At 37.8% G+C, this 15,992-nt stretch overlaps 1 long non-coding RNA gene across 1 annotated transcript in view; it reads right to left on the reverse strand.

Annotated features, from left to right (window-relative positions):
• The window catches only part of LOC146722667 (uncharacterized), a 192,093-nt gene that overhangs the window by 119,239 nt on the left and 56,862 nt on the right, over positions 1-15,992 (reverse strand). The window lies entirely within an intron of this gene.

Genomic DNA, 15,992 nt, shown 5'->3' on the forward strand with positions numbered 1-15,992 from the left:
ATCGCACAGTAGTGCGATCTCGATTAATCAGAAACGAAAGCCTCCCATACCTGTTCGCGTCTATCTCGTCTTAAATACTTATTTTATCTTAATAGCATTTTAGTGTCAAATTCATCCGAGACACTAACAGAGACAAAAGTACCAAAAATAAAAAAAATTTATGCAGCAGTATCTCCCGAATTAGATAGTAGCTTTAAGATTGTCGCAATTGGATTCTTCAGAGGTCGAAGGGATCTCTTGACGTTTGCGGATTGCTCCCATGATGCCGACCAAACGGACGTCACGTCAATTGGCCACCGTGCGTCATGTTGTATTCAAGTGGTCAATAAGGTCAACGTTCGGCTTTCCCGAGCGTAGAATAGGGAAGGACGGCCCTTGCAGGTTGCTGCTTACTCCAGGGACCGCAAATGTTTGCCCTCTTTTCTTTCCCGGCTCCGGCTCCGGTCGCTCGTACGTACAGTGTCATCGACTTGCCGGCCACGGAAAGGCAAGAATGGAGGTAAGGTTGAAAGTCGGGTATGTTCTACTTGTAAACCAGATAAAAGTCACCCCGTGTCAGCGCAAGCATTCACCGGTCCGCGTCCATTATCATTGAAAACATTGGGCAAAGAGATCGAAAAATTTTCCATCGCGCTACGAAATCACTCTTAACTAGACTCGCGATGATAGAGTTTGCAGAAAACAAATTAACAGATTGGGAGAATCGTGCACTACCTCATGTATCTCTTTGTATCGGTTTATCACTACGGAAAAGTGGGAAGATATTATATCTTTGTATGCCTCGTTATATTTTTAATTCCAATTTTAATATTTTATTCATTTATTTAATTTATATATTTAATATTTTCATCATATTTGCATTAATAAGTTTCCAAACGATATTTAAATTTCAATATGAGTGAAAAAGTTTTATAAATTTCTCTTAGAATTCATTTGCATCCAATACTTTTGAAGGTAAAAAATTGTATTTTTCTATTTACTTTAATTATTGAGAAATCAATTTAAGCTTATACCATTTTTTCAATATATTATTATTACAGGAATTAATATAACGATTCGTTTATATAAATATTTTTACTTGATACGATCAGACTATACAGAGATTCGAGAAATTCAATATTTGGAGATGAATTGAAAGCGAGACCATCGTAATTTTATTATTTAATAAAAAAGATCAGAAAAAAATATATTAAAGCTTTTTTAGGAAAGAAAGAATATGGAATTCAATAATAAAAAGCCATTCATATGGAGGGATAAAGAATCGGGAGAATAGAATTATCTTCAGCCTGCAGATTGAAATATTCAGGAATTTTGGGGAAAAGCTTATTATAAAATACCATAATTCATATAAAGCTCTATTGTTTAAATTTTATTAATAATCATACAAAAGAATTTTAGCTTTCATATCCAACATGTTTACTTGACTTTAATAATTTAATCTCTATACATTATTTAACATTTAAATAATGTATAGATATTAAACTAGATATTAAATTTAAATGTTAAAACATTCTATAATCATATATGTATTACAAAAAGATCTGAGAAATATATTTAAAAGATAAATTTGCTTTCACCTTTGCTACCGACAACGTATATAATATGTATAAATATATGTATATATAATACGTATGTATTTTGTTTTATAGAACAGTGTTGCAAATTAGAAAACTAAAAACAATTTTATTGAATGCAAAAGAATTATTTCAGAGTTAATTCTATTATCTTTCTTAAAATAATATTAATCGAGAAGATACAATCAAAATACATAAAAGATATAATCGACACAATCAGGTGTTTGACCATTTCAGGCTCGATAATTGCGCCCGGGAAATCTCGCTAACGCGGTTAATTCCATGCGTAAATCCATCACGTAGGGCACGTGGCGCTTATCGGCGTTACGTCGCCACGAATTATGGCTACCGTTATCACCCTAGCAAGCTGAGAGAGAGCAAAAGAGAGAGAGAGAGAGAGAGAGAATCGTCTGAACGAAGCATAACTCGTCTAATCGCAGGACTGCGGTTGTCGATACTCGCGATTTCTGAACTTGATGCGAGAGAAGTGTCGATAGCAGGCTATCATTTTCGTTATCGTTCATCTACGTTCATCCTTGTTCGTCACTGTGGAAGAACTTTCTTCCAAACACGAGACTTGACAACTTTAGTACCCGGATCGCGGCAATTCCTCTACTCACTCTTCACCAAACTCTGCAACACGTTGAAGCAGAGGCGTTCCATTACCCTGAAGCTAAGCGGGTGCGTATACCGAGGATTAATGTTAATCTCGATGAGCCGGGCTGACATATCTTCGACCAGCATGAAATCGCCATATAATTCGAAGCTGCAACGGCATTTCTCCATATAACTCTGCGCTGCATCATCAAGAACAATGGCCTCCACCATTCTCGGATAAATCAGACCGTAATTCACCCTCATAGTCCTTCATGGTCTTCGAAAATCAAGCATAATCGCATAATGATTTATCGATCAAATTGTTTTCTAATTAGAACGGATGGCTTCTGTGACTTGAAGGTAAAAATACAAATGTCTCGCATGTAAGTGAGTTTCTTCTAATTGTAACTACATAACACTATTATTTTAATTTCAAAGCGGTAATACTTTGTCTCTATATCAGATTAAAATCATTAAAAATATCGAATTGTATTATATATTATATTTTGGAATCTCCATCTAATTTTTATGTCAGTTGACAATATAAATGAATAAATCAATATGTCATTATATAAATTAAAACAATAAAACCAATTACATTTTGTTTGTAATATGAAAAAATGTCCTGTTTCAGCTTTAAATACAAAATCAGTCACTCAATGTCGTAACATATCATACCACAGTTTGATACTTGCATAACTAAAATATGAAAGATGCATTACACCGAAGTGATTTAAGTGTGTTTTTAATTCAGATAAAACAAAGCGAGTTGAATAAAATATAATTTGTATGCATTGGACAATTTTAACGGAAAAAGCTTTGATTGTGCGGTAAATTGAAACATTTATGATATATATGTGATGAAGAGGGAGATCTACTCAACTTTAATAATCAAAACAAAAGCTCGTATTTCATTGAATAGTGCAATTATTATAAATAAACTATGGCTTCACACAAACAACCATATCTGCTTTTAATTCGATCAGTTATTAAAATACGTAAATAATTTAAATAAAAATATTATAATATGTACATATATATATATATATATATATATATATGTGTGTGTGTGTGTGTGTAATATATAAATATAAAGTATATATATCATATGATGTAGGAATATATAAAAAAAAATTTCATAATTCAAGCAGAAATTAGCCATCAATAAAGTATTAGTAAACGATGTAATACTATCGTAAAAAACAAATTATAAATTTTCACAACAAAATCAAATAACATTTAATTAACGATCAAACATTTATCAAGATCAAACACATGAAAATATATTTTAAAAAATCATATATGTAAAATTAAAAAATATAAAAATATTACAGAAAAATATATCGGTATTCATGCGAGAACAATAAAATGTTTTCGTTTTTAGTCTATATCTCAATATCTATCCAGATACTCTAATCCTCGATATCAGAACTGTCATTAAGATGCCATCTGGCTTATCCGCTTCGACACAGATAACTGACGACAAAGACATTATTGTCAAAATGGAACGACAGTGGAATCTTCAGATCAGATGAATGCATTTCCTGTCTCGAGAACGATCTCTTTCGAGTGATCTAAAACGCAAACAGATATATCAGCACACTGATGTCATTCTCAAGGAACATTGCAAATAATATATTTCTGTTTTATTCAATAACTCGAACATCGAACATATACATCGTGAAAAATCCAGTTCAATTTGTTATCCGAGAAAGAGAAAGCGGAAAGAATACAGCAAGGCCATTATCATCGACATCCGAACAAATGCGTTCTACGAAGAAGACGTATTTGCATACGAGTCCTCAATTTCCCTGGAATGTCCCGGAAATCGAACAAAATGGATAATTGCAACGTCTCGTGCGTACGTGAAATCACTTTAAATATTCGTTCAATTTCTCCAAATCAATTTCTTATCATTGATCACGTATTGATCTACTGCTGGCGAGTTTGTCGGGAAATCCTGCAACGCTGTCTGCATCTCTTCTCGCCGTCATACTTTTCCTGGACGGCAGTATTGCAAATATGGATCGCTTCGTGATAGAGAGAAAATATACGGTTTCGAAAACCTAAAAGCATTTCTCCGGGTAGAAAACGAGAGAAATTCTAATTTTCAATTAAGTGACGCATTATAACAATAATTAATATATAATAATATAACAATTTTATATATTTTCTATTATATCATTTTAATTAAACTCTAACGAGGATTCTCACACCTAAGCAAACTTTGACATAGTTTATAAAAAGACAATGAAAGAAAAATATCTTCTTATATTACAATTTGATGCAAAATGAATTACTGAAACAACACATCGCGAGGAGGAAAATATCCATCACTTTGTAATCATTATATTATATTGAAATATGATTTCATAGAATATTTTAAAGTATGCATCTGATAAATGAAACGTTAATTTTTCAAGCACTTGTGTAAAAATGATTATATCATTATATACGATATAATCGTTCGTCGACCTTTTTCTCGATACCCGCGGGATACCCTTCAGATTATGGGACATAACAATGCAATTGCCGCAGCATAGATGGTTGGGCTTCAAAATCCAAATGCCTCTCATACCGCTCATCTCGTATTGCAGATCGACGGTCTTTAATTTCTCCAAAGTCGCGACGGCGACCAGAGAGCATCCCTATGAGCGAGCGATATTGATATCGATTTATGCGGGAGAATATCAGGCTTGTGAGGTCGCGGCTACCAACGAAGTGGATCGACTTTAATTCCGGAAAGTTCGAATAAATTCATCTGCCGGCGAATTGGATCTCCCGTCGCGGAGCCACATTTCGACGGTCGGCGAAGCGAAATTAATTTAATGAAATCACGGAGAACGTCTCGATCGGAGAAGATCGCGAGAAAGAGAAAAGAGGGGAGGAGAGGAAAAGAGGGGGGGGAGGGATAGATAATCAGACGACGTCAAATTTCAAGAAACTATATCCTCGCTTACTTACTTTCCTCTACAGAGAAAGATAGGTCGGGACGGCGTAATGAAAAAGATGAAGAAGGCGTGAGAAATTTGCCGCCTGCTGGGACATGAACAACCTCGAATGTGCATGTTGCTTTACTTTTAACGTAGTTAATAACGTAGTTAGAAATTGCGATAAAAACGTATTTGACATCTTCTAATTGACATGCGACCTTTTAAAATTGCTGATGTAATAAACAGATTTCTCTCTATCTTTTTTAGAAGATTAATAATTTAATCACCTAAACGAAATTTGACAGATCGTAATAAAATTGGGCAATTATGCAAAATGGAACATGACAAAAACAAATTGCCTGACATGTAACAAGAAAATAGACAAAATCAATAAGTAAACATCAGAAGTTAAGGATCTCATATGTCTTTCCTGCACTTCTGTACGGCTTAACGTTTCGTTATCAGCACTTTAATTTTGTTTCATCAGTTAAGAGTTAACGGTATCATGCGGCAGCATCTCAGAACATGTTTAATGCAAGGATGTTTTCGTGCGCCTTGAATAATTAACACAGTTTGGTTTTGTTGCCTACGCTACCACGTAATCGCGTCTATTATTAGCGCGAATCAGGGAATCGCGTAATAAACACGCCATTCTAACACAATCGATTGTTTAAAATATAATACGCTTCTTTATCTAAAGAAAAGCGTTATTTTTCTTCGAAAATCATGGTTTTTACATATAAAGTGCCAACATTATCGAATTAAGTAAAACAAAATACGTAACAGTTGGGATATTGCTACAACTCTGGAAACGTCTGATATTAAATGCTCTCTGTTGATTTAATTGAAATCCACATATCAGCGAGATGATTGCCTCATCGTTATTTCGTAATAATAATGGAACAAGATATATTATCAGAAATATAATATTTTGGACCGGTGAATTTAAATTGTGATCTAATATTTTGTTATATAAAATCAAATATTTAGTTCATTGATATTAATGGATTTCTTCCTTTATTATACTCGATACCTCAATTAATTTAATGCTGAAACATATTGCGAGAAACTGAAATGAAACGTGCACAAATGTATATTATTATTAATCGGCAGCAATTTCTCGCGATAATCCAACATTAAATTAATTAATATGAAAGCACAGAAGAGGGAAAAAAACTACAATAGCTAATTACAATTGGATTTTTTCACGTCATACTTGCATACTGAAAAATATAAGAATTATTTTCACGCGTTTATTATTTGTATTGCAGTTTGTTGCGCGAATCCTGAAGATCTTCGTAATTTTTTTTAGACCAGTTTTCAAGAGCGGTTCCCTGTGAAGCACCGCCACGATCGAAGATCAAAAGATTCCATACCACAACGATAAACTTTTCGCAGTCCTCTCGCGGTTCTTCCGAATCGATCATCAAGATCGCGTCTGCGCTTATAGAGCAAACGAGCCACTTGAGCAGGGACCGAAGACGCGGTCAATCGAAAGTCCTCCACGAAGACTCGTCGATCTATGGTGAAGTTGTAACCGCGCGGGAACAGAACGCTCGACACGTTCTCCTCGTACAGCCGGTCCTCCAGCGAGCACGTCATTCCAAGGTACACACGTGCGGCAATTTGAGAATGTTCTACATATGGTGTGCTACGCGAGGGTGCGATGATTCCGACGCGATTCCTGCGTTTATTGCGAAATGGTAGTAATGCCGACCGAGAGCGGGAATTCAAAGGGTCGCGGGGATTCAAACGAAATGGTATTTTCATATAACAGTTGGTCGTTCGACAACTACATGATGGGAATAGAAAGCGATAATGTTTGCTATAAGTCCATTTGGAGCATGTAAGCAATATCCGAGGCTCAGGAAAATATTCTTGAAACATTTACGTTTCCCATTCACCGCGAGGGAATCCGGTTTAGTTAGAGAAGAGTACTTTCGAAGTATAAACGAAACCTATTAAACAGAACGTTATATCGGCTTTGCGACATTAGGTACTCGACGAAGTTGTTTCTACAATTCCACACAAAGTCGAACTACCTGTGCCATAGGAAGGCAAAAATCACGAGTCTCTCCTGTTCCATCTGTTTGCGTGATATCGCCCAGGGAGTGAGCTTCTAAATTAGCCGCGGTGCCTAATCGTCGAAACACACAGAAAATGGTAGACATTAGCGACGATATTTCATTCTCTGGCGACTAACGGCTACGTATTCCACCGACAGTGGGCATTAAGTTTATCGTCCGCAAATAATCTAATGCCGTATGGCAGCGTTCTTGTTCTCGTCGACTTGTACTTTTGCACCCAGCTCAACGTCTCAAGCGCTTCCATTCAACCTTGACAGCTCGCTCCTATTCCGTATCTCAGCGTTGATGTTAATTACGGAAATGTATGACGACACTTAATAATCGTAAAAGCTAGTTAAAAGGTTTAAATAATTTAACACGATCTCTCTAGCAATCAACGGGAATATCAATCATAATATTACATCATACAAAGAAATTAGAATATAATTTCTCGGAATACAATTTTCTTAAGAACACGCAAGATGATGAAAACCGTCTTGCTACTCGGTCAACTAATTTCAAGAAAGTTACCATTACAGCGTTTTCCACTTTCGCCTTGATTTTCCAGTAAACTTCCCTCTCTCCATTCCTCTTTACAGTTACCGCGACCACGTCTCGCGATGGTCGTTAAGTCCGATGGATCTCTATTTGAGGTTTCTTGGATACAACACGAGCAACGCGCATATAGGAATTCGCGCACACACCGCACTCGAATTCCGGCAAACCGCTAATGGTGCCGCTCTCATTGTCATCCAAAAGCGTCCACTTCGGGCACGTCATCATCCTCGGATACGGATGTGGATCGATGGTGAGGATTCATCGCGCTGTTCTTCCTCTCTCTCTCTCTCTCGGGAGATCGGCCGAGGAAGGAGAGAAGGCAATTTCCAACTGGATTGAAACTTCTTATCTCGGTACGTGGACTCCATTGTGAGGATCGGTTGGTCCGCGACGTCGCTCCCTCCTAATGTCCCCGAGCAAGCAATGTTAAATTGCTGCGATTTATCGTAATTTGTCAACGTAACTCGTCATTTATAATTATCAGACAGCTGACGTGGCTCGCGTGAACTAACGCTACCGGTCCCCTTCCATGCGGTGGCAGCAATAATGCGACTTCGACTTCGGGAGGGGAATTAAACTGGGACTTGGGCGATATCTCAGTCACTCGATTAACGGCTAATTGCGTTCATTTCGTGTGCAAGGGTCGCGAATAGCGAGCGACCGCACCGTCTACCGTATGTATTTCGACGAAATGCCTCGTCGAAAATTAATCCGAGAAATCCAACCCCGTCTCCTTTCCGCGAGGTAATATGTTTAACGAACTATGCAAACAATTTTAGGGTCTGTTATATGTCCGACGACGATCGGCGCCCGTCGCGTTATCGAAGGACCCAGCTAAGCTTACACAGTTATGTAGAAAATGTGGCTTAAATATAAGTTAAATATAATATAATTAAAATCAAATAAATATTGATTTTAAATCTGCTCTCATAATTGAAGTGAAAGCCCGGTTTTATCGCACTAGCTTAACCATTTGTAGATCAATGAATAGAGAAATTTATTTCTATATGTGTATATGTTTGTGAATATCTTTTTATATGACCGCGAATAATAGACAATAAACATCTTTTTATATTAGTAATTTTTATATTTACATGCCATAAATATTTGACATAAATATTATATGTGATGCTCATAACAACCATCATAATGACAAGGATGATGAGTACGATTAATGACACCTTCAAGGTAAATTTACCATCCGGATGACTTTGTCATGAGCAGAATCCTAATGTTCGTAACGCACGTGAGACAGGAGGAAAACGATCCCACATATATAACGACGATAAATCTCTCGGAGAGAATGAAGATCGTCGGGGATTAAATGGCCGTCGCGCGTTAATAAATATAATAGTTAAAATAATTGTTGAAAATATTTCGCGTCGTTGATCCAAATTATATAAATACTAATAATATCTCAAGCAAGACAAGCACACAATTGTTCGAAGATTATTCAGAATCTTTAAAGTTCTAAAATCCGTTGCATGTCGACTTAAGATTAAATTATGGATACCATTTCAAACGGCGACGAATCGTACGAGAGATTTTTACGACGACTCCGATTTGGTCTGCAGGATTTAGCTCATAAATTTTATATGCCAGAAGTGTGCGAATTCAGTGCAGGTAGATTTCAATCGTATAGTAACGAGCAAGTTTCTTCCTCTGTTCGTATGTTCGTGTCATCACCGATAAGTGGTTAGATTTCGGTCCCTATTTTGTTGAATATTTTATTAATTCCTCCCACACATACCACTACACTTTTCAGAAACTTTTCGGAGCGAAACTCGTTAAACCGAATCTTTCGGGATAAAACGCACGTTTTAGGCGAAAAAAAGTCAAAAGTTTTGCATATCATAAAAATTTCGCATAGTATGTTGAGATATATATACACTATACATATGTACTTCCTTTCATATATATATCTTTTCAATTGAATAAATCGCATTTAACAGCTGCATTAAAAAATATGGAAACGTAGAACTATAAGAACGAGTTATAATCGTATTTTAAACGATGTCATGAAACTACTGTAAAAATCAGATTAAATTATATTTTCACACGTTTGACACATTAAAAAATATTGAAATATGCAAAATGCCAAATTAAGGATTTTTTTATGTCTTAAGTTTATGAGCAAAATATCTCGTTATACAAGAAAAAAGTTAATTCACATTTGTAAATAGATAAATGGAGAATAATTTGCGTGTGTAAATTTGTAGTAAATTCCAAGAGTTGGAAATTAACTATTAGAAAATTAATGCAAAAGTGGGTCACGCGATACACTATTTTTGACGCTCTCAGAGTGAATCGTGAAATTCAAGATTGGAATAGAATGTTCCGAATGAAAATCAGAGAGTTTTCGAGAAAGCATTACAATGCCCAAATTGAATTTCATAATCAAATTTCAGACTCCTTCGACGCTTTAAATATGGGGCGTGAAAATTCGCGGAAATAAACGTTCAAAGCGTGTTTTACCGCGCGTAGATTTATGACACCGTTCTCCCTACCGTATTTATTTTCGCCCCAAACCCATATACACATATCCACTGTGCCCCGCACATAAATTCCATATCTTGCTTCAATATTTTATCGCTGTCGGATTAAAACAGCGCGAGATCCAATATGAAATGTTTTCGCGCGCCGCATGCGAAAATGCGTTACATCGACGTGAAACGCAAAATAATAAAACAAATCCATTAAGCGCACCTCGCTATTTTTATCACCGAAAATGGTCTTTTTCATCCTTCCATCTCTGACATCAAAATGTATGAAAGTAAGCCCATTAAAAAAAGAGAGAGAGAGAGAGAGAGAGAGAGAGAGAGAGAGAAATTCACTCGCGGCAATCGCGGTTCCCCGGCTTTACACACCGAATCTTTTCGCGAGGCAATTACTATCGATAACACGGGATTATAACGATTCGTTGGGAAACCCGACGGATCAGCGTCGCGATTCGGCAGGGATTTTCGAGGTAAGTGCTTAATTCTATTTTAACTAATATATCTCGTGAGATTCTTCTCCTCGTCGCCCCATTCTCGTTCGCTATATATATATATATATATATATATATATATAATTAGAATAATGGAAGTCTAACAGACAAAAAGCTCGAGAAAAAGAGAAAAATTTTTATATGAATGAGGATATAATTGCGAAAGAAAGTATGTGTATGTAGAAAGAGGTTTAAAAGCACTCTTGGTACTTTAAGTGATCAGAGAGAGTAGTATACCAGGTTATATTTAATGGGTTAGTTAACCCGCTCTCGTGCTCTCGTAGTCTTGTATCGTTTCTCGACGCAATGCGTCTCGAAGCGCAGTGCGACATGATGAGATTAGCAAAACAACATTCTCGACTCTGCTCGTCGGGTCCGTCATTACCGTAATGTACGTCTCAGGGTAAAAACGAGCTATCTTGCGCTGGGGATTAGACGAGAAACTCGAATCGCGAACCTTGAATCGGAAATAAACGCATATGCATTCAGTTCATCTCATTGCAGTTGACTTGACAAAAAAGAATTCCATCGTAGTTCTTTCGACGCGGTTTAGCGGAAAAACCGATAGTTAATTTTCAGCTAAGTATCGTATCCGAGAAGTTCTTAGCGCGACCATGTAAAACACCGACGTGTTTATCTTGAAACTAATTTTTCCCTATACCATTAGCCGTGATAACATCGATGGGTAATGTTGCTTACCCTTCTCTCAGCCCGAGATATCGTGCTTTTTCAATTATACGTTAGCTTATCACCCGCTTTTCGAAAATGTCGGATAATAATGATTATTATCACACGCTACGGCAGTGTCGATAATTAGTAAACGAATTACGTAGTTAACTTACAATTTCGTTGCGCATGCACGACACCCCGAGCTCGGTGTGTACCGTGGCGAGCGACGTGCCGTGCAAGCAAAATAGCTGTAAATTACCGAAACATAACTTCGCGGTCTATGGACACCGTCACGTTTATTAAGCTAATGCGCGCGTTTTCGGTCGAAAAACTTAATCCAACGCAGACGCCGGGCTTGTGGTCCCTTCACTTAACGAAGTAACTGGCATAACTCGTGCATTTCACCTAATTACGCGTGACTGCTGACTCGCCTAATATTAGCAAGTCTAATGTCAAGTCAGTTACATAGTCATGTGTAACACGTAAGTAACAAGGTATATCTTCTCTGTTAGAAGATTATATTTGAATAATGATAATACTCAAAAGAATAGGAAAGAGATGAGGATGTGAATAACTTAAGAATATAAATATTTCTCTGAGAACTCTCTGGAGAAAGAAATCCGTGAATGAAACAAAGTACGGATAATCCGGAACGTATCCTTTATATATCATCTCGTTGACCCTTTCTCGCGTAATCCGCGCACGGAAAGATGGATATAACATCCCCGATTCACAAAGAGCAAGGCGAATAATCGGTCTACCACACATGAGAATTGCGTCTCGGCAATGGTGGAGGAGCAATTCTCTTTATCCGTGTAAGAGCGTGTTACACGAATGGGAGCAACGTGCAATGGTAAAACCAACCGGTCGACGCGACGGCGCACGCTTCGATGCCGGAAAGGCAAAGCTACAAGAGCCGCCCTTAGCCGCGATATGTCATTCGCGATGAAATAACGTAACGACGTTCGTTCTCGCGTTACGTGCCGCTACCGCAACACTGGCTTCACAACGAAACATAATTCCGCGCGACTGCGAGAGCGCGATCGATATGGGTGTCGCAGGTAAACATCACAGTCTACTCAGTTGTGTAACCCAGGTCCGGCACGGATTTAAATCGATGTAACTTTGAATTCAATTCCCCGACACGCGAAATTCACTTTACGTCCATCATCGTCGATGATGGAACAAATTCTTTACATTTTATTAAAATTTGAATATATGGTATATATATATTTATATATATATATATTTCATTTCTTACTCCAAAATAATTTATTATTCATATAGATATGCGGTCGTAAAACGATCAATGATTGTAAATTAGGAAGAATTTTGTTGTCAAACTTTTAAAGAGGGGTAAAACCTTTTCCATAATATATTATCTATGTTTTAATTTTTTCAGTAACAAACCACTTTGCGTCTTTATAAGCGACGAAAAACTCGCTTCAAACTTCTTCAAGTTTTGCCGGCTAACAAGGAAGAAATTGCGACTCTCGCGACAAAGTAAAGGCAGGATCGGGAACGAGTTACCGAGTTGGCCGGATTGAATTCGCTCGAAGGAGGCAAAGCTTGATTCCAAATTGGTTCAGCTTGTGAATACAAAGCTCCTGAATATTCAGAGATGGCCATAGATATCTTCAACGAAGCGAGCAAGGAATAAACAAAAAAAACAGTATCGGTACGAAGAATCAGTTTTGAGCACACGATGAAATCGTCAGGGCTGTCTGTCGGAGGCAATACTTTGGAAAAAAAGGTCACGTACAACGGCGCCGATTTAATCGTAAATTAGGTAGGAAGGGTTCAGCCAAGCCTGTCGGTTGGCTTTGGTCATAAATCAAGATTGCTCACTCGTGACCCGCGGGTGAGTAGATTGTCGATCGACTTCCCCTTCTAAGTCTGGCCGGTATTTCTCGTTGTGGATCACTTCGCATTAAAGTTACATTGTAAAAAGTTCTCTCTTCAAGAGTAAGTTAATATCAAGAAATAAAATATTTTATATATTTTTGTATTATAATATAATACAAAATGATATTAATATTATGCTATTATTTATAAAGAAAAGATGAAATAGAAGAAATTCTTCACATTTTCTCATGAAATTATCTTCATAAAAAAAGACGATGTTAGTTGATAAAAGTATTTTGCGTTGAGTATTAAAAAAATCAAATAAACGATCATTTGGCATATCAAAAATAGATTCTGGAGGTGAAAATTCTATTTGACAGAACGTATCTCTCCCTCATTACGGACGTGTCGTCTCCTCACATTTATTGTTATTACAGGAGCACGTCCCTGTCTCCATTGCCGCGGCTATAACGAAAAATGATGAAGAACGGGGCGGATAACAGGACGAGAAGATACTAATACCGCTAATCTCCCGTGGCACACGATGCACGCTGACGTCGTCGTGGTTCATGATGCGACGGAACGTAATTTTCGGCGGAACGAGCGGCGCGACAGCCTGGGTCGCCGCTGATGGCAGTGGCGGTCGCGCGGCGGTTTAAGACGAAACTTTATGGCATTACAATGCGGGTTAATGGAATTATCGGATTATCCTATCCATCTATAGTACTCGAGCCCGCGCCCTCGAGTACAGAAGTCGACTAATCGTGGCCGGATATCGCCCCAGCTGGGACGAACGAATGTATCGTCGCCACTTCGTCGACGGTGCTCGTTTAACGGAGAAACTGGATAAGGGCAATTTGCAAGTCGGTTAATAGTCACGCAGTATAAGCTCGACCGGGCGTGGGATTTCTAATCCTCCTATAGGAGGAGAGCCAAAGACACCGTAATTGTTCCGGTAAAAGCTCGCTCCCCTCCGGAATTCTCCCCAATGCATTTTCGCTATTTTCTCTCATTCTCTTATATGGATCCAATTTAATAACAACCTTTAATGGCATTCCGGCATCTTTCATTGTCTGAAAATGACGATGGTGTTTAAAATAATACGGTAAAGGTTTAAACGCGTGCCATGAAATTTTACTTTTTTACTTTTCTCTTCGACGATGGTATTAAAATTGAAGGAATTGTTGAAATAAAAGCATACAAAAGTAGTGCGATATAAATGACTCTTCCGATGTTCAATATGATAATTAACTTTATGTTTCCATTACTATTTCCATTCACATCTCAATTGAAGTAACATTGCAGATATTGCATCTGTTAAAGTGTCAGCTACTTTGCAACTCTGAGTAATACTTACCTTCAATTTAGAACAATACGCCGTGGATAATGAATTCCTTCAGTGCTGGATCTGCGTCTTAGAGTTATAACAAGTACCGTTGAAAGCAACAAAAATAACTTAAATAAAATTAAAAACTCTGATAGCACATCTCGTGAATATGACCTACATTTTATCTTCAAAATTTGATCAAACACATTTTATTCTCATAAATTACTGTATCTTATTGCGCGTTTTACCTAACAACTCGCAAATTCCAAAAATAATATATTGCCAGTATTTGGTCAGTTAACGCAAACTTCTTCTTTATCCGCGAATATTTGCAGCTTTAATCAACGCGCTATATGGTACGTTTTCGTTCGCGTAATGTACCTACTTACTTTGACTGTGTTTTTATGGCATCGATATAATAAACACACAACTTTTCATGACAGAGCTTCAAGCGCTACTAAGATGACAAGGATATACAAAAGACGTTGTATGACCGTGGGTAGATTCATACATGATCGTTTATTGTTTAGTTATCGCGTTTGTTACATTTGTCCCGCGTTACTTTTATCCCTGGTCTCCCCTACTTAACCAGTTAACGCAAACTTCTTCTTTATCCGCGAATATTTGTAGCTTTAATCAACGCGCTATGTGGTTACGTTTTCGTTCGCGTAATGTATATTACGACATAATACCGCGAAAAAAGGGAGGGAAAAAAAAAAGAAAAATCGAAGTCTATATATCTTCTACCAAGAAATCATTTTGTACCACTATAGCAATAACTCGCGCGTCGTAGAGGGACTTAGCAGCTGATCCTAGTAACTCCCGGAGTGCCCGCCCCCTCGATGGATAATATCACGTCAGCTTTAGGAAGACGCGAAAATCCAATTCTCGCCTCCACCCTTCGTTTCACCGTCTCATTCTCACCTACCCTCCTCCATTCCTCTCTCTCTCTCTCTTTCTCCCGTTCTTCTACTTTCCTACGACACAGCTCTACCTCCGGCCACGAAAGATATTGAATCACCGTCCGGAAAGAATACGGAGTTCCTCTGTCTCGGGGGTTTCATAACTCTAGAATGCTTTCACTGGAAATCAGAGACAAAGCGCAGCGTGACCGGTGAAGTCGATGGTGCCGGAGTTTCGGGTTGAAATGCCCGCTTTAACTTTGCGACACGCTGCACTCCTGCAAAATCCTGGTCACGCGCCGATCTTACGTGAACCGCCCTTTCTTACTGCTGTGGTTGGCGCAATCCGGAAAAAGAAACATACGAAAGCTCTCCGAGCATGATTGTGTCCTGAGGGACGATGGGGTTTCTAATTGCGAGCTTTAACGACAATCCGCTGCACCGACGCGACACTCCACCGAAGTGGAGTAAAATGAATTTCGCGTTAGAAAGGAGAGCTGGAATCATGTATTATGTAGTGGAACAATTATCT

Source organism: Nylanderia fulva, unplaced genomic scaffold (genome assembly GCF_048542155.1).
Source record: "Nylanderia fulva isolate GAGA-0341 unplaced genomic scaffold, ASM4854215v1 Scaffold29, whole genome shotgun sequence".
In the NCBI taxonomy this organism is placed as follows: Eukaryota; Metazoa; Arthropoda; class Insecta; order Hymenoptera; family Formicidae; genus Nylanderia; species Nylanderia fulva.